This window comes from Zootoca vivipara, chromosome Z1 (genome assembly GCF_965207765.1).
Source record: "Zootoca vivipara chromosome Z1, rZooViv2.hap1.1, whole genome shotgun sequence".
NCBI classification, from domain to species: Eukaryota; Metazoa; Chordata; class Lepidosauria; order Squamata; family Lacertidae; genus Zootoca; species Zootoca vivipara.
Genome location: NC_142583.1, coordinates 41,984,409 through 42,008,053, shown reverse-complemented (window position 1 = coordinate 42,008,053; position 23,645 = coordinate 41,984,409). Strand labels below are relative to the sequence as shown.

The window sequence follows — 23,645 nt, the reverse complement described above, 5'->3', positions numbered from 1 at the left end:
TATTATTTTAATAGAATATATACTTAAAAACGAAGGAAAACCATTTCAGAAAAGCTGCATTTATCAGGCTTAATAGCCGGAGGTAGGTGACACCACACGGGTCACATAAACATTCCACATGCCAAGAATTGACTTTAAATGAAAGATCTCACACGGCAGTGCTCATTTCTATTTGTTTTCCTGAAGCTGTTTATAGTGAAGACTGCACATTTTTTGTGTATCCGTAAGTAGTTGTATTCAATCAAGAGACTCATTATGCTTTACTGTTCTTGTGAAAATAGCTATTTGGGTGTTTAAGAGGTGATGAAGGATAAAACAAATATAGGAACAGTTAGATTTATTTACACCTGAAGTTTTTCAGTAGCATATTTAACGTCACAGTTATTACCGATACTATCACATCAATAATAATGACATTTGTGAAGTGGTGTTCAGTACCTTCAATTTGTCATGTATATTTAGATCCACAAGCCATGCTTTGTAAACTGCTAAAGCTTTCATGTTCTTTCATGTGCAAATATAGAAATGGTAGTATTTTATTATTGGTAATTACATTAATATTGACAGTTGCCTCTGTGCAGGGGCAGTTCTATTCAATAAGAGGCCATCTCCACCCCCCCCCAGCACCCTTTTAAAAAGTCAAGTTCCACAGCACAATTGCACCTCATATTCACAAGTATTTACAAATGGATTGTCTCAGGTTGTTTGTCTATTGTTCAAACAGTCCTCTGACATCAAATTCATAAATCTGGTGTTCAGTAAATAGAACAAAATCAATGTCCCTGTGTTTCCTGGCTCAGGACCAACGAGAACATGACAAGGCTGTTAACCTTGTTGACACATTTGAAACAATAAAATTTCTGAGAACTGCTATAATGATAATATCTGTTAATTGCTCTCTGTTGTCTGATCTGGGTATATCAGCAGTTGCTGACAGGAATGAAATGGGAACATGACAAAGAAGCTCATTAGCTAACTATAAAATGTGATACATATGTATCCCCACCCCACCCCACCCCAAAAAAGGAGTGCTTGTCAAACTTTGGTCATTATTTGTATTCATACCTCTTTTTTTAGAATGAGACATTGATTTACAATATAAAATACGCAAGACTTTCTTTTTGACAACATCCATACAATATTTTCTAGAGGGCTGGAAGAAACCCAATGTTTCTTTATTGCCTTTACCACTGGCAAGTGATACAGATTTGCAGCTGGCTTGAGGGATCAACAAATTAATAGTTTCTTGAGGCTGTCTTCTAAAGGATGCTCTGACCTGCGTTGTTCTTGAGTCCTGACTTTTTTGGCCTTACCTCAAAGGGGGAGGGGGACAAAATGTTGCCAGCAACCTCAAAACAGACTTATGGCTTGTTTCTAAACTCACAAACAGCTTGTTATCTGAATTAAAATGGCTGGTACTTCCTATAAATACCACTCAGTAAGTAAAAACTTATAGAGGAAGTTTTAAATACTGTAATAAAAAGTCATAGAGTCAGCATTAAAAAGTAAGGAAATAATACGGTGTGTGTGTGTGTGTGTGTGTGTGTGTGTGTGTGTGTGTTTTCTCAGACAGCCTCTTGTGGATTTGGCTCAAGATGTCCTCGACCTGAGTATTCAACAAGATATCAGATATATAGCAAACTGTATTACTTGGCTCTTTCAGTATTTCTTAAAGCATTCTGTGTGACAAATTTTCCCCTCTGGCAAAAAGGGGAAACATTTTCCATAGTCTCTCTTTCCCTTAACGTGACATAGCATGACTCCAATTGCTTTTTGCCATGGTTGATAGAAGCAGGGAAAATCTTTATTCGGTATAAGAACACTAGCTTGTCAAATATAGAAGATCCCATTTTGCATGTTGTAAATTAATTAGCTGTACCAAGCTAAGAAAACAAAGCACTTTTTATTTTTAAAATATCATTTAAAATTCACACATCATTTCCCCAGCAGGATGCTCAGTTTATTATTTTTAAATGGCCATGTTGTTAGCATTTTCTGCTTGTGCATAATGATGTTAGGAAAAATTGGCTTTTATTAAATTAAAACTCTCTTTCATATAACAAAATAATATTAGTTCTTCAAAATCTGTTGGCTTCTTATAGCTGTTTTCTTTGTAGTGTTTTGCATAAATATTTGAAGACATTTTGTCAGTGGCAAATTTTCATTTGTCCACCGTTTTAAGAGTCGTGGAGCTAATTTTTAGCTCTGCATGCAGAACTCCCTTTGTGGAATTTCTTCTGTACCTTCCAGACCTAACAGCCCATAGCTGCCAAGTTATCCCTTTTTAAAAGGGATTTTCCATTATGCTGAATAGGCTTCCTCGCGAGAAAAGGGAAAACTTGGCAGCTATGTAACAGCCATTGACAAACGCAAATGTTTTAGTATTAGTTTGTTGTTGTTGTTTTTTTTAAAAAAAAAAGTTCAATAAGGGCCAGCTGAGAACTTATTTACCCATTAAGCAAAGGTTGGAAGGGTTTGGGCAAACAGAGCAGTGACCATGTCATTGCTGTGCCTCAGCGAGCCGTATAGCATGATCTTACAAATATTTGCTCTAAAGTACCTTTAGTTCCATGGGATTTACTGCCTTGTAAGTGTGCTAAGGTTTGCAGCCTAACCTTGATTCATACATTCAGCAGGAGATGACATTGAAATAGTCTGGTGGAGAAATGTAATGAGATCCTCCTGTCTACCACACAGTTTATGTCCTGTAGTATGGAGTCCACCACATGATTGCACAGTGGCCTGGTTCATATATTTTGTTCTATCCCTTTTGAGGCAAAGTCTCATGGAGCAGCAACTAATGTGAGAGTCCTTGTGTGGGTTGGAATTTCATGGAGAGGCGAAGGGCCACAGTTCAGTGGTAGAGTGCCTTGCATGCTGAAGGTCCCAGGTTCAATTTCCAATAGTTCTAGATAAGGCTGGGTGAGATCTGTCTCTGAAAATCTGAAGAGCCACTGCCAATCAGTGTAGGCAATACTGAGCTAGATCGACCAGTGGCCTGACTCATCATAAAGCAGTTTCCTGTGTTCCTTTTTTTTTTTTAAAAAAAAAAAGATTTTTATTGAAGTACGAGAATTTTTACATACATTATATTCTCTCCTTCCAATTTTTAATTTCCCGTACTATTTTTCCTTTCCCTTCCCACCCCCTCCCCCACCCATAATCCATTGGAAGGGTTCAAACAGTTGTCCTCAGCCACGGGCACAATGTCTTTAATTTCCACTGAATGTCTTCTGGCCCAGTAGTTGTTATCCATTGAAGATAGGGGTTCCATCTGGTCCTTATCATAGTAGACTTGGCCTTCCATGTTATTTCCTGTGACGTTACTGCCACAATGTCTGACTGAATAAATTCAAACAAATAATTAGTCCAGACCTTGACTGTCCATTTTTCTCTATCTTTCCAACCTAAAGCTATTGTTGCCTTTCCTGCTAGTATCATTGCTTTGAAGGTGTGCTGGTCACCTTTCTCTATGGCCATGTTTCCTAGTATACCCATTGTCATAAGATTGGAGTCTATAGGTAGCTTCACTTTAAAAACTTCATTATGTTCCTGTGAAAGGATAATACTGCCCTTCCTCCAGGCTATTTCATTGATGCCCCTGGATGAATATATAAAATGGAGCTTAGTGAATGGCTGTTATACCCTGACCTGGCAAGTTAAATGTGAGCTTCTTTTACCATGTCAGTTTCATGCGGTGAATACCGTTGATGAAATGCACTCACTTCAGTGGCACCTCCAGGTTTTAAGAGATCCTTGAGTAAGGTGTCCAGGGAGGGCCTTCCTCCCATGCCTAAGGCACTGGGCTCTGGACAGTTGGCAGGAGGGGCAGATCAGCTCTGCCCACCATGTGCCACCATTACGCCCTGGGAAGAGGAAGCCTCAGCCTCAACAGAGGTGGCTGACTGAAAAGGCACCCAAATCAGTGCTGCCTCTCTTGAGGCTGCATCTCTCCATCATGAAAGAGGGAGATGCAGCAGCTGTGAATAAACACCCTTCAGTGAAAGTGGAGTTGGCAGCCACGGTGTCTCCCTCTCTTCGCAGTGTGAATCCATTTTGTGTGAGGAGGACAACCCATCTCACTTCATTTACCCATTTGATATGTGTAAAACAATGGTCAAGAATGTGAATAGTCCTAGTTTATCAGAAAGCTAATACTATGCATCTGTTTTTGTTATAGCTGGCTATTAGGAATGCTAATGTAAACACCACAGTATAATGACAGATTAAGTCACACTATGCTAAGCTTCCTTCCAGATTTTTAACTTGATAGAGATCTGCTGGCAGTTTGTTTTATGTCATTCTAGATTGCCAGAACATGTTGGAATCGCAAATAATACAATGTCGGTAAACAAGCACGCATTATGAAATTTGAGGAAATAATGTCAGAAAGATGCTTGGCAGAAGTGTCTAATCCCTCTCCAGCATACTTCTGCCATGAAAGCTTTCAATGGAAAGAAAAGGTCTTCATTCTCAACCATCATTTTCTTTTCAAGGAAAACATCCATATTTATTCATTTGGCCACATAACTTTTATGAAAAATGTTTGGTTTCATTTCTCTACTCGGCAGCTTAATCTGTTGCTGGCTACTGGTTGCAGCTGGCAAGACTGTAATGAGTTTCCCCAGCACCTTTTTTATCTTCCTGTTTGTGACAGATCTGATGCTACATCACATTGGTATCACTTAACATTGCCCAAACTGCAACAAGTTTGACAAGCAGTCACCAGTGCACCAGCCAATCTTTTAGCCACTCTGGAGACATTTTTTCAGGTGCAAACATACTCCACTAAGTTCCATTACAGACTTCTAGACTACGCTCAGGTCCCCTGTGGTTAGCAGAAACATACCTTCTCTTCTCCACACTACATGTGATAATGTTTGGAGGAACTAAATCCCAGGCCAGGCAGGCAACAGCTTCCAACAGCTGCTTCAACCTTGCTTATTAAATAACTGTACTTGTTTGCAGAGCCAGCATAGGCAGTTGCCATTGAGGACCTGCTAAGGCCCACATTACCAAGAACCTGTAGTAACCAGCCCTGCTGTTCATCTGCATTACTTTGCTGTCCTCCAGCAGTAGTTGGTGGGGCAGTGTCAAGCGACACGGCTTACCTGGCTTCCTAATGCCGAGGTTGCCATGCACTGACTGGGGTCCTCCCTCTCTCACACAGGGGTGTTGTGCATCCAAAAGCCCCCAGAGCAGCTCAGCTTTTGTTCCACCAGCCCAACTAGAAGATCTAAGAGGAACCAGCTTCCTGCTTCCCAGTGGACACCAGATAGCTCTGACAAAGTATTCCCATTTTATACACAATTAAATTGATTAAATTGAGTATACAGACACAGCCCAATTGCTATCTGAACTAAATGAAGCCATTTCATGTACTGAGTTCACTCTCTTCACCACCACACCCTTTTTTAAAAAACCTGTATAGGCTAATCTTTACACAGTCATATATTAATTTCACTGATCTTTCTCCCTCCCTATAGCCTTTCCATGAACTGTACTCTGAATTCTAGGCAATGCATGAAATGCAAAACAGTGCATGCAATTCAAGCCACTTATTAAGAACTTACTAGCTTCACCAGAGGTATTCCTTTCTCTCCCTCTCCCTCTTTGTTCTACAAAACAAAGTATGAATCCGTTCTCCTGTTACCTTAATTGTGATCACTGCAATTTAGGTAATCTTTGAAGTGGGACTCCCTAATCTTCCCCACAATGAGATTTGTGAGTATCAGGCAACCTCTGAAATGTACAGAACCCTCCAAGGGTGAGATCTTAAAGAGCCCTACTTGAAACATTGTTTTAACTGTGGGGAAATAAAAGTACAAGGCATGTGTGTTTCTGCAAGCCAAACGATTTAAGCAATTTATAAATGGACTCTCCAGTCTATGCTGTGCTGAATAATCTTAACATGAATTATAATAGGAATAATGATTTCTAGTGCGGTGCAAGTGGGAAGCAATAGCACTGTTTTTTTCCATTTGAAGTTTAACAGCTACATAAAATTCAACAAGTTCTCTGAACATGTGTCTGCCATCAGTTAAGTGACAACTGAAGCATCTACCTGATAAAACAGAATGGTGTGATACTTCTGATAGAACTGCACTCCTATTCAAAAGCTTGGTTGGTTTCCTTAGAGGGGATAGCTTCATTATTGCTTCTTCTTTAAGTCTTCATTACATAGTTTCCTTTTTAAACATTTAGTTCTCTGTCAAACTCATGTCATTTGGACAGGCTCTGAAAACCCATCCAACTCCTAATAACGAATTCCCTTGTTCAACACCATCCAGAGACAAGGGGTACAAGATAGCTACATTTGCTACTATTCTTTGCTATCATTTGAGCTTTTTTGTTGCTAGTTTGAAGTTACTTTGGAACTATTCTTAGATATATTCTAACTGTAATAAGAGAAGTATGGTTGCCATTCAGAATAGGCTGTGTAGTTGTGCAATATCATGACTCAATAGGTGTCCCATTAGCTTAAATGGAACTGCTGTGTGAAGTATCTCCCACCATTTGCCTGATGCCAAATTATATTCTTTGGTCCCTTGGCAGACCAAGGAATATAGGCAAGAGCAGAATAAATGGCAAATAGTGAATTAGTCATCATGGTATTTTATACATACTGCAAGGTGAGGTCGTATTTCTCTGCGTGCAAAGAACAATCAAGAATTTATGCTCCTGCATAAACTATGAATCCTTACTACACTTGAGATCATGCTGATTCCTTCACACAGTGTGCATGATTTATTTTAAATAAACTTTAATGACTGCAATCTGTGAAATAATAATATTTCATCAATATCTGCTGGAAGGAATAAGGCGGGCTTTGTGAAAATATAATCGAAACACAATATTATTCACTATTCACTCATGTTGAAATATACAGGTATTCTGTATTGATTTAAATGCAAAGGGATTAATGTTAGTATCCACAAATGAGTTGAAAAATGAATAAAAGTGTTTTGGCAAGAAGTTTTTAACCCATAACAAAACAACACCGTTCATTAAGCAAAAGAATTTAGTCCACTTTACATGCTACTAGAGCATGCAAAAAATATTTTCAAAGCTATGCAAATCGATGCTGAATATGCCTGGCTTTTTTCACATTGAAATGTATTTAAAATATTTGTACATTTCCATTCGCACAAAAGATTTGATATCAATGATATGTATTTAGGGATGAGCAGGTTTCCCACATTCCTTTCATTCATCATTCCATGAAGTTATTCTTCCCTCAGTTCTGTTCTACCAAATTCTGGATTAACTATGAGAATGTTCAAAAACCATTCATGAATTTTATCATAGCGCTAGCATTTTATCTTGCATTGATAGCATGTTGCTCGTCCCATCTTGGCAGCATCCTGACTCCTTCCCAGCCCATAAACAAAGAGACTATAGGACTGGAGGAGGCTAGAAAGAGGTTGAGGTGCAGCTTCCATGTTTCTGTGAAAGGTCACAACTGTGGGAAGTGGAGGTTATAAGAGGGAGGGAGAAGATATTGGCGGGAGGTTGCCAGTGAGTGGTTGGAACACAGATGGCTACATTGCTGTAGTTGACTGCCCTTGTTGACCTTGAGAGCCACTAGGCCAGGGTTTGGAAATGCCAAGTATCCAGGCCTGTTTGTCAGGTCCACAGGACTCTCTGTGACCTCTTCCCCAGGCCTCACCCCCTTTTCCTAAACTATACAAGCCCAGCTCTACATAAGCTTTGATTGCTTTTGCTGACCTGAATTGCGCCCTTGAACTTGTCAGGTATGATGGTGTTTCTAAGGTACGGAAGGTGCAGACACCATGACTAGCTTATAGAATCTAACAGGCGTTTTCTAGTGTGTTCTCTGTGTCTGGAAAGTTCTCAAGGGAACAGAAACGCAGCTGGGATGAGCTCAGTGCATTATCTATTTCTCAAGGACAAACTGCCTTCGGACTGTCTATAATTACAGGCTGGAGGGGTCTCATGTTATTCTCTCTTTTCTCTCTCTCCTTTCTTTGTACTGTTTTTACTTGGTCCATGTACATAGTACACTTAAGTTTCATTTGACTATTATATTCTGGAGTTTTAAGAGTTTTTCATTCCAAGCATCTGGAATTGTTCCACCAAACTTATTTTCGCCTTAGTAAAACTTTTACTAATGAAGTTTACAGAGTCTGAATCTTTTTGGAGCCACGTGTCGTTTTGGAGCTATCTGCTCTGCTGCCAACCAAGCAGGCATGCCCCGGGTCGCGGGGGGCAAAAGCCATGACAGAACTCTGCTAGTGCCTCTTGCTTGCCCAGATGAAGGATCAAGGTGTGGGAGTGTAGAAAACTCTGTTGTTGTTGTTTTGCAGGGCCAGAGTGCAAAGGTTGCTCAGACAGTTGCTTCCAGTCAATGTTGGCAGTACTGAACAAAGATGGGCTGATAATCTGAATTGTAATGGGGCACCTTCCTCTGTTCCTAGGGCTTCCTGGGACAGTTCTGAACAGCTGAGGAGCTTGGTGTAAAATGGCCACCTCTTCTTTGCTCTGACTCCTTTGTAGATGAGAAAAAGCAGTCAAGTTATGCAAGAAAAAAGAAGATGCAGCCACGTATGACAAAGAAAGATAATACTTCAGAGTGCTTTGCAGCAATTTAGAAGCCCAGAACCATAACTGGAAACAATTACTGTAGACCCTGCAAAATAAGTAGAAGTCACCATAATATGTGGCAGAGCAGAACTGCCAAGCTAATAATAAAACCTGCAAAAACCTACCTTTTAAAAAATGACAACAATGGTAAACAGATTTTAAATCTTCTTTAAATAATGTATGTGAGCAAACTATAGCGTTATTACAGCTGGCTGCTCAGCATAAATTAATTTGCTTTTCATCTGAGCAGATAAAGAAAAGTTTTGTTGTGCTCTGAATTTTTAAAAGGCTTCTTCCAGCTGACAAAGAAAGATGCCTTTTTGACAGTGAAAATGACTTAAAATACTAGTGATAGCTCCAGAGTTATTACTACAGGATTTTTAATTTGTTCTCTTCATAAATGTTTCATGGCTGACTTTAATTTCATTTTGTCTGAATCCATATGGAGACAGGCTGAGTTTCAAAAACTTCCATTTTCTGAGAAGAAAATTAAAAAAAGGAAACTGTTTGCCTCTGCAACTTGAATCAGCTTGTTTTAGACTTTCAAAATTAAGTAAATTGTATTTTAAATATTTTAGATTTGCATTTTGTATTGTTGACATAGAACTTGGCATCAGGCCATGTAAAATGCATGCTGCAATAATCATTGCTTTTGAGTTTGCCTAAAGGAAATTAGCACATCCAAAATCCAATTTAATGCTCTGATATCATTTAAATTATTTAACAGGCCCATAAAGAAAACTGTTCATATGGAGAATGGAAGGATGAAGCTTTCAATCATTCTTTATTCCCAAGATATTAATATGTTGTAGTGAACTGTTAAAAGAGGAAAAGTTATTTCCTGTTATTTGAATAAGTTCTAAACTAAACAAAAGCACCAAACTGAAGGTAAACAATTAGTATTAAAAAGCAGGCTTTGCACAATATACAAGTTACCCATTTTATGCAGACCGATAATAGAGCATTTAAATTCATGTGTCCTGCTATAGCAAAGCCATCTTTTTGTGATAATATGTTTGCATATTCAGATTATCCTTTTCAGCCAATTCTTATGGAAGAGTGTTGTGGGAGTGGGGGTGACAAATACAGATTTCACATTACTGTATGCTGTTCAGCACACATTTCCAGATAAGGCTTGTTTTTTCCTGGCCCAGACTAAAGATTGAGTTAGTTTAGCAAACTGTCTAGTGTGCTAGCCAGCCAGATACATCTTTGAGGAAGTATATAAGCAAGACATGGTGATGACAGTGTTCCATTGCTGTTTGTCCCCAGTGCCAAGTACAGTAATCAGAAATGTACTTCTTTTGAGGACCCATTTTCTCTATCATGGTGGGTGGAGACGTTGTTGTTTTTGTTGTTGTTATTATTATTATTATTTACAGACTTTCCTTCTCTTTTAAAGCGATCTAATTTAATAGCCACTTTAGCTATGGTGGTGATTTGTACATCATGAAACGCATCAACAAAGAAGAATGCAGGTGTTATGCAGCTGATTTATATACATGGATGCACTATAATTGATATGGGAATGCAATACATCTTGATATAGAGATGCAATACATCTTAGCATAGTGGACAAGACTATGACCAGGTGACCTGTGTGTCTGCTGTAAAGGTGTTGTGTGTATTTGTGTGTGAACTGTAAGAGATTTCACGGTAATTCCTATCGCTTCTTAACATTTATTGACCTTTAAACCAGACCTATAGTAGACAGACTTTCAAACTGAGGATTCATCCAGGGATGTCCAACCAGTAGATCGTGATCTACCGGTAGATCCCTAGCTGATCCTGGTAGATCGCGGGATCCTTATTGTGTACAAAAATGTGACAGAGAAACCAGTAGGAGAACACTTCAGTCTCCCAGGACATTCTATGCAAGATCTCAAAGTAGCTGACTTATTACAAAAGAATTTCAGAAATAGACTGGAAAGAGTTGCTGAATTGCAACTTATTACCAAACTCAAAACCATGGAGAGACCTGGTCTGAATAGAGACATTGGATTCTTATTATACATGACAAAGCTTTCTTTAGCCATCTCACCCCTTGCTTTTTCCTGCAAGACCAATTGCAGTCATTAACAGTCGTCCACAGGTTTACCACGCCTATCAGCCAATCACCCATTCCGACCACCCTTCTGAGTAATACCCCTCCCCACCCTCTCACCAGAAGTCTGGTGACTTCTGTTTCAGTGTATCTGAAGAAGTGTGCATGCACATGAAAGCTCATACCAATGACAAACTTACTTGGTCTCTAAGCTGCTACTGGAAGGATTTTTTTTTATTTTGTTTCATGTAGAAAAAGTTGGGGGGGAAGCTAAAAAAAAAACTCTGTGCAATCCTCCCCCTAAAAAGCTCAACAACTCTGGGCAATCCACTCACCCCACACACGCTCCTACTCCCTCCGATGACAATGGGCAGATCACTACCAGTTTTTTTTAATACTGGGAGTAGATCACAGTGTCTTGGGAGTTGGACGGGCCAGGATCCTCTACAAAGTTGGGCCACCCTAGCCCATCCTAGCTATAGCATGCACTATGAGAAGGACTGGAGGCATGCTAATCATAGAACCCCCCCCCCCTCTTTTTACTACTAGTAAGTGCATAACTTGATTTCCTGGCTGCCTCTACAAAACTGCCCATTCATCTATGTACTGACTACTGCAGTAAGGCAATGGGGCATAGTACGAATAGCAAGCCCTCAGACAAAGTTAAAAGCCAAACCAATTTTAGCTTATCCCACATGTTTTTTAAGGCAACAATTTAAACACTTGTTGTAAAGTTGTTCTCTCTCTTTTTTGGGGGAGGGGGGAGGACTTATTTTTAAACAGTATGATGTAAAAACAAATGAAAATAACATAGGAAAATGTATCCAGATGGGACTAGTCTAGATGATGTCACCATTCAAGCCAATACGCCACAGGGAAACAGTTTCAATGTAAAGCAGCCCTCTCAGTGTCCAGCTTCAAGTATTGCTGGGGTCTGGATTAGCTGCAGTCCTCTAGCCCCTTCTGATTTCGTGACTCCTCCTCCTCCTCCTCCTCCTCCTCCTCCTCCTCCTCCTCCTCCTCCTCCTCCTCCTCCTCTTCTTCTGACAGCATTCCAACCTCTTTTTGACAGCTTTGCTTATTATATACATTATTTCCACTCCCACTCTCAACCTCTTGGCCTCTGAGGTTAAATTAGACTTCCTTGCTTCTATTTGAGTTTTTATTTTCCTTAATTTATTTGGTTTCTTTTATTCTTCACGTTTTATTTTCACCTTAGCAATCAAATTCCTGAGCTTTACTTTTTGACTCCTGAGCTTTGACTTTTTGAACCTCCTGGTCAGAACAGCTTCTGAAATGAAAAGCAACAATTTTACAACAAAGAACAGATCATAAAGTGGTGGCCAATTATGTTCTTTCGCAGTCATAAAATACCTTGAAATGATTAATTACATAAGTTATCAGTTTTTATGAAGCACTTTCTTGCAATTCTTCTGAAACTACTGAAAATCTATTTTATTGGATAACTCTGAGTTTGGGGTAAATGGCCAGAATCCAAAGAGCTATTTTATGAGTGTGCTCAAGGACATTTTTGTACTCAGTAGAAATCTGTAGACTTTTCAGCTTTGAATAACAAACTCCTGTACCACAATATAAAATGCTTTCGACAGGCCCACGATAAAAGTTGCGTGGGAGGCTTCTGTTTACGAAAAAGTCCAGCACCACTTTGAGCATGAAAGAAGGGGACCTTTGTTTGCTCCTAGGCCCATGATCAATGGCTAGTAGTCACAATGGCTGTTTTTTCCAACATTGTCAGAGACAGCATGCTTCTGAGTAACTAGAAACCATAGGAAGGGAGCATGCTCTTGCACTGTCTTGCTTGCAGGCTTCCCATCAATGTCTGATTGCAAGAACACAATGCTAGTCTAGATGCTTAACTGGCCTAATCCTGGTGCAGCTCCCCGAGACATGGAAAATCTTTCTGCTCACAGCCATTGGAAATTGGTGGGATTCTCAGCCAATTGTGAGAGTCGGTGGGGTTGCCCATAAATAGCCAATCATTGCTTTTGTTGGGCACAGGGCACTTACAATGGACCAGAGTGAGCAAGTCTTTCCTCTGGTACGCCACTGGAGCATTTAAGATGACTGTGCCTGGAATCACCTAGACTAGGTAGGGTAAAGTATGCATGAATAGGCATTTATTAGTGGGGGCAAAACAAAGAAAAAATCTTTATATTAGGGAAATATCCTCTGTAAAAATGTGCATATTAGGACGAATAGCATACAATACAGCATATATTTTGAGATATGTATGCTAAAATACTGTTGAATTTTAATAAACAGTTTTTTATTGTACTGAAAAATTAAGATTGGAAAAATAAGAAACTGAGGGAAGCTTATCCATCTTAGGCTGGAGCTAGACACATCAAAGAAGTATTTCATTTAAACACATTGTAAACTTTGTATGAGAAATCGGGTTGGCAAAAACAGAACTCCACAGCGCCATCTGGTGTCACAGTGTTATAATGCATATACAACTTTTTCTTTGTCAATGTAGCTGAGTCCCCAGAGAGACATCCCTAGAGTCATAATGGAAAGTGGGCCATATTAGGAACAACAAAAGAATGTAAACATAGGGATTATTAGCACCAACAAAATGAAGAAAATAGGAAGGGATGTTGGAAATACTATTACCTCGGCTTCTAGAAGCACTGTTCATGTACTGTTCATGAATTACTGGACAGGAGGATTCTCCCTTTTCCTTGGGATTAAGGCTGCAGTTGAGCTGCAGTGGTGCAAGTCATTATTTGAGCCATTCCAGCTTATACTGATCCTTAGGACTGGGTTATCTGGTGGGCTGTATCATCTGTTGTGGCAAGAGCGACAGATTGGCTTGTTCAAAATACCAAGTTAGATACAGTGCAAGATAAGTTGTTTTGAAGGCTGAAACACTGAAATGACTAAGGTGGCAATCTGCTTAAATGCAAATATTAATTTGATTATATCCATTTTGTGATAAGCCCATTGATTTCTTTGGGTGTTCTCTGAATATGGCTAACCTTGGAAATCATCTATTCTATTTCCAATTTGTTGCACATATATACAGTACTGATTTAATAACAGAAGCAGTTTTCCATTCTGACTGAAGAAAAGAAATCCATCTTGAAAAGCATTTCTCTGGATTTAAGCCTTTACTCGTCTCTACTACTCTAGCCTGACTTAATTTTCCTCCTAATTTTTTTTAATCCTTCCCTCAGTGATTCAGAATTAATATAGGAAAGTCAGTTTTAAAATCTAAAATCTAGCTATTTCCCTCACATCTGGCAGCTATATGGTTTCATTTTGTCTATTTCCCCGACGATCTAATTTCCTACTATAGAGTTCCACCAGCAACATTACTGGGGGACCATTCTGTCATGTGAGGGTGAACTGGCATGGCCAAAAGGGCACAGGTTGACCACATAACCTGACTCACCAATCACCACACAATTCTTCAAGTGCCATTGAAGCAAAAGGTGCAAATCTGAATGAGAGTGACTGAAGAGATATCCACTCATTTGGCAAGCAAGATATGGTTTTGAAAAGACTGCATTGCATCATCATTCAACTGAGTTCGGGAAATCAAAACTTTTAAATAAAAAGTTTCACTTTGAATTTAAAAGTTTGTTTTAGAAACCCTGTGGATAATTTAATGTAGCTAAAGGAGGCAACAATTCCCTCCTCCCCCCTTAAGTTGGAAATAGAATAATTGGAAAGATTTCTGTCAGTATGAGATGTTTGTGCTAATGCACGGTCATTTACTTCCACACCACCTGCTGTTATCAACTTGCATGGTATGTGTCTTATCCTAGACGCTCTTCTGTGTTTGACTGTTCCTAAAATGTGCTACACATTCTGGATAAAAATGACCAATTTGACAGGACTGTGTTTGGAGCTCATATGATTTGCTTTGTGATATATAGAGAAAATGAACTTCACCACATGGCAAGCCTTGGCACAAATACTGAGGAAGTAGAGCACCCTTTTTTCAGTCCTGCTTCAATTCAGTTGGCATTGTTCAGAAGAGGAGGCTGCAGCTCAGTTGTAGAGCATCAGGCATGCATTCAGAAAGTCTCGGTGTCTCTAGGTAAGACTGGGAATGCCCCCAGTCTGAAACCCAGGAGAACAGCTACCAGTCAGTATTCAGTATAACCCCATATGAACCAACCTGAACCCTGCAATCATCATCTGAGACCCCTCTTCTTGTGCCGCCTTCATGAGAGGTCCAGGGGCTGGCAACATGAGATCAGGTGTAACAGCCGATGTAGCAGCTGCACTTATTCCCACAATCAGGCCTTCTCTGCGGTGGCTTCCCACTTGTGAAATGCTCTCCCCAGGGAGGCTGGTCTGGCGCCTTTGCATTATCTTTAGGTACAAGGCAAAAAAAATCCCCCCTTCTTCCAGACCTTTGACTAATTAAACAATCTAGGACCTTTTAAACTATGGGGCAGTATTATTTTTCCCATTTGTTACTATGTTATGTATTTCTGTGCTATTATTTTGCATACCGCCCTGTGATCTTCGAATGAAGGGCAGCATAGAAATTTGGACACACAACAGTGACTCTACTAAACAATGACGAGTAGATCATAATGGCAATTTTCATCCCTTGTTATTAATACCCATTACATGCTCCTCAGACACACTCTATGGAAATGCATTCATAGCGCTGCTGAGACCAACTGACCTATTCCCCAGATACTTATTTACAGTTACTTGCAGTGATCTTTTGTCTTCTGCCTGACATTTGAAGAACCATGCATGAATCATGAGCATCCAACTCCACCCCATAATCTGAAGGACAGCCATCTACATGTAGCATGCCTCCCAGGTATCCTACATGCTATTTTGTGGCATCAGTATCTGTAGAGCCCTTTTTGGACACTCACTAGGGGTACAATGAACACATGTTGGGAGAAGTGATCTCATGGTGACAGGCTCCACATCTGATCTATGCAGAATTTGTAGATAGTCCCATACACCCAGCACAATAGTGTCACTACATTTTCATGAATATCTGTGAATTGTGAATTGGAAGCCGGCCTTCCAGAATTTTGCTACTTGCCCCACATATGTCTGATTAGCCCCAAAGGATATCTGAAAAGCAATTCCTTTAGAAAGATGTTTAATTGAGTGATTCTTTCATAGGGACAAAAGTTTTTGTCTTGAACAGTGCATTTCAGGCAACTGTGATAAAGCTATGTTGCTGTTGGGAGGGTTTCAATAGTGCAATGAAAAAAACCCCAATATCTTTCCTAGAGTGTTAATGAACATGTGTGTGTGTGTGTGTGTGTGTGTGTGGTTTGTGACTGAATATGCATATGTAAAGTTATTTTGACAACTTCTAATAGCAACCTTTCTCATTAGTCTTGTTTACATCTTCAAGTTTCTCAGAAAAATATGCTAGGTTCTGTGAAGCAAATCAAGGCAAGCCTAACATCTGTTTTTATGTTTGTAAGACTGCGTAAGCCCTTTGGGACGAAAGGGGAATCTTCTCCACAGTTCAAAACTCTTGTGAACAGTTTGATCTAATTTTATCATATGATTGGGGATTGTGAAACACTAGGAACCCTTTTCTGCGGCTGTAAGGAGCAGAGATGTAATGAGATGCGTTGACTACACTGTTGGGAGCACCGACTGGAAAGCAAATCAGCTAACTACATTCCTCACTAGAGTTTTCAAATGTATCTTCCCAGTGATTGATCTCGGTCTTCCTGTCATTTCCCTTTCTACTGCTTTCATCAGAAAATACCAAAAAAGAGTTCGGGAGTATTTCCCCCTAGACTGTTGAAATCTTGTATGAATCTTATACTCAGTGTTGGAAATGTACCACAACCTTCAATCAATATTTTCAAAGCTATATAATTGACATATTCCTTGGTGTACTTGAGAATTTCACATTTTAATAGAAAGAAGATGAAAAACCTTAGTTTGCATATTTCTTTTTCTGGTGTGTAGTACATTTCCTAAGTGAAACTTGATATTAAGACTAAAAATAGTACCAGAAAATTCATTGGCATAGGTACCCATGGGGAAATATGCACTAATTACTGGAAGACGAATCAATGTATATGATGGCCTTAGCATTTTTGATTCTCAGTTTTCCAGTTGAATGACAGCGTAAGATTTAAATATAGATCACTTAAAGCTAAGTAGTACCACAAACAGAACAGCAAGAAGTTTGCTTGTTTGTTTGTTTTTAAAATGAATTCTAAAACATGTGTTGCCATAAACAAATTTGCAAAGACGTATGAGAATCAGTCTCTTGATACATTTCATATTTTATGTCAGGCAATTACAGAAGACTACGCTAAGAAAATTGATTCTGAAACTTACAGATATTGAACCCTAAAAGCTAAAAAATAAATAACCCAAAACACATGAAAAGGGGAAATCTAGAAGCCCCAACTATTTTAATTTGGAGCATACTAGCACTTGTAATAATATTACTGATTTTGTTATGAAGCTTGTCTGCACACTTTACTTTTAAAAATATGGTCATGTATACATTCTATTTTTAGGTAAAATATACTAGTGACAAATATACATTTTTCATGATTAAATACAGAGAACAACCAACAAATTAAAAAATATCATTATATCAAATTAAGGATGAAATTCTATGGTCCCTGGAAGGATAACCCAGGGGTCCTAAGAATGCTCTAAAATAATTGTTTGCTATATGATGAGCTTTTAGGATAGTGGGTCCTTGTAGACAATTTATATCTACGTAGTAACAATTCTTAATGCTTCTGTTCTTAGATTGTTTTAATGGTCTTCTTGCTTCTTCTTCTTTAAAATATGCATTTCTTTGCTGCCCTGGCCTCCTTCAGGAGGAAGGGCAGGATATTACCATCATTATTAGAATATTATTTCATTTTAAATGAGACGATGTATGGGAATGTTAAGTGTGGATTAAACTGAATTGTGTTTCTTGGTGGGAACTTGAGGAATACATTGTATTAAAAGGCAGACTAGCAGGCAGCAGAGTCGGTTCAACTGTCATGGTTCTCAATTGCTCCCACCTCCAGAAAGAAGACTCAAGACAACTTATTAAATGGTTTTAAAAGATTAAATATTTTTTTTTCAAATATAATAGAAATTAGAGGATCTGCCAATTAACCATTAACTAGGAGTGGGCAGATGGATATTAATGATTACATATGATGAGCACATCCCTCACCCCATTATTTACTTCCCAGCCATGGATTGGGAGAAGGTCTCCCTCCTTACTAAGTGAGCCATGGGTAAGTGAACCTGGGCACCAAGGTCAGTCCCCAAGGGAACCCCAAATTACCCCAAGCCCCCAGCCTCCTTACCCACATAATGTTTCTTGCTCCTTCAGTGCAAAACTTTGATATGCTATTTGCCCTCATTTTCAAAACTCTGCCCTTGGTTCCTGGTCCGTTCCTTTACTTTAATCACAGATGTGTCTCATGACATAACTGCATATGACCCTAACTCTGTCACTTGCAATCACATTGTTTTTGCTAGAGTGGAGGTAAGTGTTAACCTCCCGGCATGTTGTGATCTCAGTAAAAATATTTCTCAGTAGTTTAGCATAGAGTTTCTTTGAGGGAAATATTGGGGAGAAGAAAGATGAGAGTTGATAGTCTGTTGGGGAATGCCATCAGAAAATATGGTGATGCAAGAGAAGGATGCTGAAATGGATTTTGGAGCCAAATGTATGCATATTTTAGAGCTTTGATCATGAAACTGAATCAATGCCTCAGTCTTAAATCTTCCATGTGCTGAATGTTCTGGAATCCCCGTACCTATTAATCAGCTCACCTGGGGGGGGGGGAATGAATATTTGTTCTAGCTAACCAAATAATGCTGTCTTTTATTGATGTTGCCTCCTTAACTGTAGATCTCCCAGACATCTGTGCAAATTGCCATAGGTCCACTGTAAATTTTAAGCATTGCTAAAAACCACTTGGCGGAATATTGAATCTGTCAGCTTCAGTTGTAAGAGACAAAAAGAAGAATTGAATGCAGCACTGAGCATTCCTGCTTCGTGTTGTCATTCAGTGAGATGAGGCTTACTAGAAAACACAATCAAGGGTAAATAATCATGCAATAATATTCACTGTTTATATTTGTTTTGAGTACCCAGGACAGGAATATATGAAATGCAAAACAGATCAAGATGGTTGTTTATGAATGAAATATGGAAAAATGAACCAACAACCTGAAATCCTTTCCTTACTGCTTCATTATTCTTTGTCATCCTGTTAGTATTTGACCTCTCAAGCAGTGTAATTCTTTGCATGCCTACTTAGAAGTACCTCCCATTATGTTATATGAGAATGGCTTATAAGTAAGAGCACTATTCAGTTTCTTTTTTCTCCTATCCCAGACAACTTAATCTCTTTTACAGAGTAGCTCTCAAACTGTGTGTATGATGGGAGCTTGGGTGGCAACATTGCATTTCTTAGGGGCTTCCCCCGCCCCAAGGAACGATAGATGTATAAGTGTTCAGAATGCCCTATGGGAGCAGACCTTCACTGAACCATGGGAAGACTTCATCCCTCCTTACTATCTGTATGTGACTCTTATCTACGTTCCCTGTCTCGCCCGGCATCCCAATCCACTGCCAGTTAAGGAGATTTGATACCTGAATCCTCATTTTAAAAAACTATGATGCCATATCAGGGATGCCATATGTGATTCTGGCCTCAGTTTGATTTTATATTTGTCCCAAATTTTTAACAATTGAAGGGGGATTAAGTTTTGTTTCAAGACCTCTCCCCTTTTCCCTCTTTGGTGTCCACATCAGATTTGAAAGGGGGTGGTCAATAAATAGCTGTTCAAGTTAGTACCTTCCTCATCCTTCTGAGATAGCCATAGCTTCAACCATGTTAGCTGTGCAGTTTCACAATATAAAGCTAGGCTTCTGCTTCAATGTTTGCATGATATTGTTGTCAATAGTGGGGCACTTATCTTGCCAAAGAAAGTTTTCCAAGGTCTTCTGCAAGGTTTTTAATTCTCTCATGTCCACAAACAGGAGTAAAATGATGAAGAAGACAAAAGTCTTGGCAAACCAGCATTTTATGCTAATTGTTGCAAACCACTATAATTTTAACTTGCTTGGTCTATCTACACAGTTAGGTCCCATCCCAGGGATTCTAGTAGATGAAATACCAGGGCCACAGATATTCTTGGATTTTCCCAAAATCACATTATATCATCTGTATACAGCAATATCTTAATTTTGCCATTTCTCTTTTTGCTTCCCTGTATCTGTGCTTCACTTCAAATTGTGCAACATACGGGCACAACCTATTGCTAAAGCAGATAATAACGGTAATAGGACAGCCTTTTATTTTCTCTGTCCTTAGCTGTAATTCTCTTGTCCGTTTATTTATTTATTTAATTTGTATACCACCTTATACCCACAGGTCTCAGGGAGGTTCACAGGGTAAAATTACAACAAAAAAGCATGAATAAGTGCAATGAGACTAAGGGTGCAATGAGACTAAGGGCCACTTTTTGAACGACAATCATAGTTATATGATTGATCCTTTTATCTATGCTGCTTTTAATTGTATATTGTGTGTATTCTGTTGCTATGGCTGTTGGCTATGCAAATAGAGTTTATTGATTGATTGAATCTGGTCAACTGCAGCATACCCCTTCACCTAGAATTTCACCCCTTCACCTAGAATTTCCCTACCTACATTATCACTGCTTTGGGAAAGCTAACATGAAATATTATTTTTTCTTACTGAGGGGTGTTATTTTCCCCACCTTCACCCCTTGAACTTCCCAAACAGGTTAAAACAGGATTCAGACCATCAACCTCCATCTGAATAAAGAAGAATAATTCTAGTACTAGCAGTGATGGAAGATCTTTGTGATCAAAACCATTCCTTTGACTTTCATCAGGGAGAGCTGAAGACATGGCACATAAAAACAAAATATGGGGATTTCTATCTTGCAGCAATAATCTGATAACTCACAGGTGGGATTTCATCCAAAGCTGCCTTTAGAGCAGAAGCCTTTGGAAAGGGCTTTCTCTGCAGATAGCAAGGTTCATTTTGTAGAGTAGCCATTTGAGTCATGTTTCTCTAAACAGTGCCTTTAGTTGCCAACCATAAATCTCTTTAGTAGTGAAGTTGTCATATGTGACAAAACTATCTCAGGCCATGTAGTATAAATCAGCATATTTTTTGCAGAAAACTGCAGAACTGAAAGATATGTAATGGTTGTTCTGTACCCATCCCCGTGATCATGGTCAAGCATGCAATTTCTTCTGGGCATCATGGAATTTGTACTTTTCCGTGAACTGAATCCCATTGGTCTTAGCCTATTAGAGGTTATGTGTTTTACACTGGCCCCCTTACATTGCTTCCTGAATCAAATCAGGAGCATGCTTGCTTCTTTGTAAATGAAAGATTTTATTGCTTGGCAAGGAAGAGACTAGCAGGAGAGGGTTTGGGCAAAGGCTAGGATAAACATTTTGAGCAGGACCCAAATTCAAAGAAGTCTATCTCAAGGCGAGACTTAATGGGAAAGGCTGAAGTTGGCATGGGGGTAATTTGCCTTGTGAACTTCTCTTGATTCAGAGTTTACCTCATCCCTAGATATAAATGGGATGAAAGCTAAGGCTGAAGGAATGTTGGCATCTGATGCCCAAGGCCAGTGCCCATACACGAGCAATGCAATTTCCAAACCATCCCAAAAACTTTCTGCCTATGTCGGTATATATTCTCTATACTCTTCATTGCCATGTAAGACTTTTCTAGTTCAAAGTCGACACTTTAAGTTTCCAGTTATACAACAGATTTGTTCATACCATCATAAATTCTTCTGGAAATGAAGTTACGGTGCAGGCAGTGCTAAAATACACAAGGTGCTAATGAGCTTTCTTCAAACAACACAATTTATTGAAGTCACTTAATACTGTGGTTTTTTTAAGCATCAGGAGTTTCCCACAAATATAAGGCAGTAGTATAATTTGTTTCTCTTGTTTTTCAACTTTTCACTTCAAATTGAAAACATAAGCACTGCGTTAAAGAGAATGGCACTAATTTATTTCCATCAAATGTTCACATATTTAAGGCTTAGTTTGTAAAACAAAACAAACAAATTAAAAGGGAAAGAAAGAAATTGTTTTCTTTCCAAGGGAATGTGCATTCTTATAAACCGCAGCCTTAGAAATGAGTGTTTTGTTTCAAGTGGAAGAGCCTTCCGATGCACATTTAATTTATGTACCATGCCAAAATAGATTTCCTAGAATCACAGAATTGTCAATTTGGAATGTTTCCCAAGGGTCATCCAGCCCAACCCCCTACAATGCAGGAATCTCAACTAAATCATCCATGACAGACAGCCATCTAACCTCTGCTTAAAATCCTCTAAGGAAGGAGAGTCCACAACCTCCTAAGGGAGACCGTCCACTGTCCAACAGCTATTACTGTCAGAAAGTTCAGAATTTACTTTCTTTTAACTTGAAGCCATTGGTTCAGGTCCTACGCTCCAGAGCAGCAGAAAACAAGCTTGTTCCTTCTTGCATGTGAAAGCCCTTTAGCTATTTGAAAATGGCTATCTTATATCCTCTCAGTCTCCTCTTTTCCAGACTCTTCCCCCCCTACTTGTGATGCCTTAGGAAACTCCCCGCATGTCCTAGCAAATAATGGGTGTGGTGTCCATCAATGAGACCTCGTATCATTGCATGGCTTCACAGCTGTCAATCTATAGAAGATCAAGTATGCAGTAACCATGACCTTCAAGTGTAAGGAGACTTTTAACAGGAGAGACACTATGCACACATTTTCTCTCTATGTGCCTTATTCCCTTCTCTTGGTCACCACTCTTAATTGCTCAAATACACTCTCTTTGTATTTTGTTCTTGTTTCTTTACCCCTTTCAGATACTATCTCATTAATTTGTGATATCTTTCTCTATTTCTGTATCTTCCCTTCAATCTAGGCATGATCATTATTCCCTTTCTTTCCTCTTGGCTCAGTTTATGTGCAGGGGTGCAAGACTGGGCTTCAGGCTGTGGCTGCTTGCATTTTTCACACAGGGAGCAAGCTTCTTGCCCCTGGGTCGGGCATCTTCTGTGTAGGAAAGGGGGGGGGATACTCTTCAAAGCAGCACAGTTCATGATCAACCACAGGTGAATTGCACTCTAGTTTACACTAGAGACAGGCAAGCTTCTAAAAGTTACCTTCAAAATTTATTTCAAATGAATGGGAAAAAGACCTCACATAATTAGTTCTATTCAGCTGACCTGAGTTGAACTGAATCAATATATGAGCATGGATCGGGGTCCCCTGAAAGCTCTGATAAGCCTTATATCTGGTGTCTGCACATACAGTAATAATATTTGTATAGAGTTGGCCTTTGTGCATACAGATGTATGTACAGAAACTTCCACACAACCTGTAACCCAAATGACACAGGGTTCCTGGTTCCAGTCATGATGTCCTATAAAAGCCTCTGTGTACATAGCTGCAGACATAGCTTTCAGCAGATGTTTGTGATGTGCAAAAGAATATATGTCCATCATAGGCTCATTTATTAAATCTTAAGTTCAGTTGTCCCCATATTCACACCAATCTGCATTTTTTAAAATAAAAAACTAAGAATCCTAATGAACCTTTATCATCACTTTGGTGTAGATTTCTCCTTATGCACACATTTTTATATGCAATTTTACCTAATATACACATTTTTTAGAAGAAATGTTCCCTAATATAATGAATTTTAACGTTATTTTTGCTAATAGATGCATACTTTACCCTGGTATATGCATTTTTGTATGCATTATTCATCTGAAGAACTGCATTGCAAAATTCAGAGAAGTGCTGATTTAAAAGAATGGGCAAGTTTTCTGTTGTATATTGTTTTGGAAAGGGTTAATTAGGTAAGTTCACTTTCAAAGTAAGCTGAATTGACTTTCTCCATCATCCCTACTCTAAACCCCCTTTTGCCCTAGCTGTGTCTTTACCTGTCCCACACCTGACCTCATATATGACATCAAGTGCAGAGCAATTGGGTGCAGCTTGGC

The 23,645-nt window shown here is 39.1% G+C and overlaps 1 long non-coding RNA gene across 1 annotated transcript in view; it reads right to left on the bottom strand.

The window, feature by feature from the left end:
• Positions 1 to 3,030: 3,030 nt before the first annotated feature.
• LOC148687355 (uncharacterized) overlaps positions 3,031 to 23,645 on the bottom strand; it is a 209,294-nt gene continuing 188,679 nt past the window's right edge. The window contains exons 9-11 of the long non-coding RNA XR_015947755.1: positions 13,283 to 13,454; positions 11,863 to 11,939; positions 3,031 to 3,342 (exon numbers count right to left, since the gene is read on the bottom strand). This is a non-coding gene — a long non-coding RNA (uncharacterized LOC148687355). The remainder of the gene's footprint in view (positions 3,343 to 11,862; positions 11,940 to 13,282; positions 13,455 to 23,645) is intronic.